The sequence below is a fragment of the Branchiostoma belcheri genome, unplaced genomic scaffold, assembly GCF_001625305.1.
Source record: "Branchiostoma belcheri isolate BF01 breed outbred unplaced genomic scaffold, Haploidv18h27 scaffold11, whole genome shotgun sequence".
Lineage (NCBI taxonomy): Eukaryota > Metazoa > Chordata > Leptocardii > Amphioxiformes > Branchiostomatidae > Branchiostoma > Branchiostoma belcheri.
Genome location: NW_017802491.1, coordinates 2,935,075 through 2,939,292, shown reverse-complemented (window position 1 = coordinate 2,939,292; position 4,218 = coordinate 2,935,075). Strand labels below are relative to the sequence as shown.

At 40.8% G+C, this 4,218-nt stretch overlaps 1 protein-coding gene across 5 annotated transcripts in view; it reads right to left on the bottom strand.

Moving 5' to 3' along the window:
• LOC109484823 (small G protein signaling modulator 3 homolog) overlaps window positions 1-4,218 on the bottom strand; it is a 54,838-nt gene that overhangs the window by 8,495 nt on the left and 42,125 nt on the right. The gene's annotated exons all lie outside the window — the stretch shown is intronic.

Genomic DNA, 4,218 nt, shown 5'->3' with positions numbered 1-4,218 from the left:
TTAGTTAAAAGGGTTAGCCACATCCTCTAGGGTTGCTATCTATGTACACAGGAGGAAGAGGGACATGGTCCAAAGACAGGTTGTCTACATAAATACTGAAGATTAAAGACATTCCTTCTAGCTCTATATGTGTATGCACATACATGTACAGGAACATGAGCACTGTATCCACAAGACACCAAAAGAAAGCTATTCTTTTCTGTGTGATTGCTTGACTCTCATTAGCACTTGCTAATTTCTCTGTGCCTGTCTCTTCTTTTCAAGACATGGTGACCCAGGGTGGTACAATGTATAACCCCCCCTTTCAAAGTGGCGTTAGTGAAGCACACTTCAGGTTGGCAAGGGCATAGCAGGTTCAGCAGGAGTCAGCCTCCCGTGAAGTGTAACCACCCTGCCTGCTGACAGCTGATTGACAGCTTATAGGGCAGGTGTTGACGGTTGACTTGCTCTGAGGCAGCTGAGGATGGAGGAGCAATGGACCATTTCATCAACTTGATGGCAGACCAACTATTCCACTGAAAGGAGCCTTCTATATTTAGCGCTGAAGAGGACCACAGTTGCAAATACAACATTCCTGAGGTAAATTCCAATCAATAAATGTTAGGCTGCAAATTTTCAACCAAAATTAGAAAAAAATTCATACCCAACTCTTTCGACCAAACATGACAGATTTTTAATTGGTGAAAAAATTGTTGTCACTGAGTAGGAATGTTTTGTTGCTTCATATTGTTTTCAGTCCACAGAAGAATTAGACTAATACAGTCACAAGACCATACCAGCAGGAGCAGTGACGTAATGTCCCACACAGTCACTGTGTTTGTAGTGGTGGGAATAAAAATTCTCCTTGGAATCATACTGTTGAAGCTGAAACAGATCTTTTGTCACTAAAATGGCTTTGGGTCTCAGTGGGAGGCCAATCTCGGCACGGAGCTGGGATTTAGGTACGTTGTCGGACCGTGTCGGTAATGTTGACTAAACTTTCAACTTCCGTTCTAGAAATGTTATATGTGACATACACATATGTTCTCAACTAGTATTACAGAATCTGATGCAATGCTAACTGGCTCAGTCTTTATCTCAGACAAATACCTGTTTCAAAACCCAGTACCAATGAGATGAGTCTGTAAAGATAATACTTTCAGTTCCTGCATGATACATGTGCTTTCTATCAACATGTTCATTATTCATATAATATGATATTTCCACTATCTGCATAGGGACAGTATCAATCACCAATAACATTTTAACAGCTCAAATACCAGACATATAGCTGTGTACAACTGTCAAACAGGAGATAGGCACATTAACAAAATGTCACAGCTAACAGCAAACAAGAAACTGTCCTTGTCAGTTCGTTTGTTGCTGAGATGTATCCTAGCAACTAAGTTTGTTATGCTTCGACCTTCCTGTTTGTCTATCTATTTCCATGGTAACTATTACACGAGATAATGTGATAATGTTTTGTGTTGGTTAAATCTTTATCACAAGGAACTGAAACAACAACAGGAAACTGGAGATTTCAAACCTCCAGGAAGTATCTAGTATTTTTGAGAATTTATTGGCACAACCAAAGAGAAGGTTTGGCAAACAACAATGGGTCTAGGACTTCTTGTGTCAAGCACTAACTGCAGAAACAGACTGGGTGGACCTTCCTGTCAATCTGTAGGTACAAAATTTGTGACTCTGTTCCTGCTAGTCTACTGCATTCAAATACCTTTGGACACACTACATACACACACACACACACACACACACACACACACACACATGCACTCAAAACAATTACCTCTGGGTATTATTTGTTAGTAAGTAAACTTTCTGTTGTTTCAAGTGGGGATTTCTTACCACAGACAATCTTCCCTGAATGGGATACAAAGATACACAGTGTGAGCAGTGTCTGTGCTGTGATGGGTTCTGTCTCTCACCTGTATGTTTTACACAGCACCAGTCTGGAGTACACTGAGTCAAAGTCCTTCTCCACTTCTCTCTGAGCAGCCTGCAGGGAACAATAAGGATACTTTATAACATGAGGGCCTGCAAGGGGGGGTAGTGATTACGAATTACGCAAAATTTTCGCCGCCTATTACGAATTACGTTAAAGTCTCAGAGCTGATTACGACTTTACGATTTGCTGGTAATGTCCTATTACGAATTACGTTAATTTTTGTGGAGGCTGCCTACGAATTACGAAGTCTAAAACGGCCTGATTACGCCTTACGAAAAAAGGCTTGCAGGCCCTCTAACATGTCTGTGTTCTCCAAAGGTACTACCATAGATGAAGACTTACTGAGCTGTATAGTGTCAAACCGTTTCAGCTTAATGAAAATGTGCTTTGGGGGTGGAATGTTTTAATTTGTTTATCAGTACCAACTGTAACAAGATGCTCTACACGCATAACTTCCAAGGTTTGTTGAAAAATGTCTCTGTAGTTCTCTTGTCATTTATCAATTGTTGTACCAGGTGATGTAATCTGCCTGTTTTCATGATTATCTTCTTAACTTATGTACTTACTAATCCAGAAGCAAATGGAACATGTACAACATTGCAGTTTCCATTGAGTTGTACCTTCTCACAAAATTCTGTGAGAAGAGAAAGCCACTTGTTTGCAGTAACCAGCAGTAATGAGAACAAACAGCTATACAATGTACATGTCTGTGTATTTGATACTGATATTTCCATTTTGCAGTTGAAAAAGCGCATATAAAGAAATTGAAAGAAAAGATGATTCGCTCTCAAATCTACAGCTACAGTATGTCAATCAGAAGACACTTTATGAAGACCACCACCTGAGCTTACATATCTTGTCTATCAACAGTTAAGGCAAGTGGTATTACATGTGTACATGTGATGTTTTCAATAAATATTTGGGACTTCACAGTGCTGAGTGATGAATTCACCACTGGCACATCTGTATAATTTATGAGTTGACCTGTCCATCATTCTTGAGCAAGTCTCTTCACCTGTTGACTTAGTGCCTGAGGTCTCACCTATGCAAAAAGCCAGCACAAAAGGAAGGCTTATGCTAGGTGGAAAGGCTAAACCAAAACACACACACAAAACTGCCCCTTTTGGGCATAAATTGATTCTTCAAACATGAGTGCTTATGCTTGGAGCCAGCTCAGTTCCACATGGATGGTGCAAACAAGCCAGGTGAGGACAGGTTGAGAGCAGGTTAATAGGTATGACTGACAGGAGGGAGCCAGGCTGACAGGGCAGCTTTGTTAGGCAGGGAGGTGCAGATATACTTCTTAAGTGGCAGAGGCTGGGAGGGAGTGACAGTTGTGGAGACCTGTCGCCGTGCGGTTTGTTTGTACGGAGTTGTCAACCATTCTCCAAGGATTAGAGCATACTTTAAGAAGGGGAGATCCTGATTCTTCAAATAGATGAAGGGCCTATCCAAGGTCTTTCTCCATTTGCAAAACCTGGCTTCATACCACATTTAGTTCTGACAATATGGTAGTCAACAGTCAACTAAAATTTTTATGATGCTGATGATAATTGCATTTTTAAAGCATTACAGTTTGGACATTTATGCTACATATTGTCAGAAAGACACATCCCCCATCAAACTGCTAAGAAATACACTTATCTGAAGCATATCATTCAACCATTCAATCTGACTCTGTTACCATGTTTCACCTGCATGACCCATGCATTTAAAACACGTTCTCCTATACTAAAGTAGAGTTCACCAGGATATCTAGAACAGAACATGTTCTTGACTCATGCCATATATTCATTTGTCCTTCTCACAGTGACACCAATATCCAGGTGCAACCTCAGGACTTCCGTCTCACAGCAGTGTAGTGCCTACTCCTTTTGGTCTTGTTGACAAACTTGGACATTTTTCTGTAGTTGCTGACAACCCCCTGGGCAGTGTATTTGTATTGACCGCCCCACTCCCCACAGTGCTATTCTACTCCTACCCCGGCCGCACCTGCAGTAACAATGGGTCTAGCCACTTCACATTCAGGAAACATTCTCGTCAAATCATGTAGTGTGGAGCCTTTGCGATTTGCTTTAAAAATATTCTTTTTCATTCCTTATTGTTTTATTCTTCTTTGCTATTGATTTTTCTTTGATTTTCATTTGCTTCTTTCCATCTCTTTTCTCCTTCTTTCCATCTCCAGTTTTCACCACTCCCATCTCTTTGACTGTAGAGTGAGGTATGCATGGATGTGAGCACTAAACCTGCCATGAATACCTTCCCAACAGTCC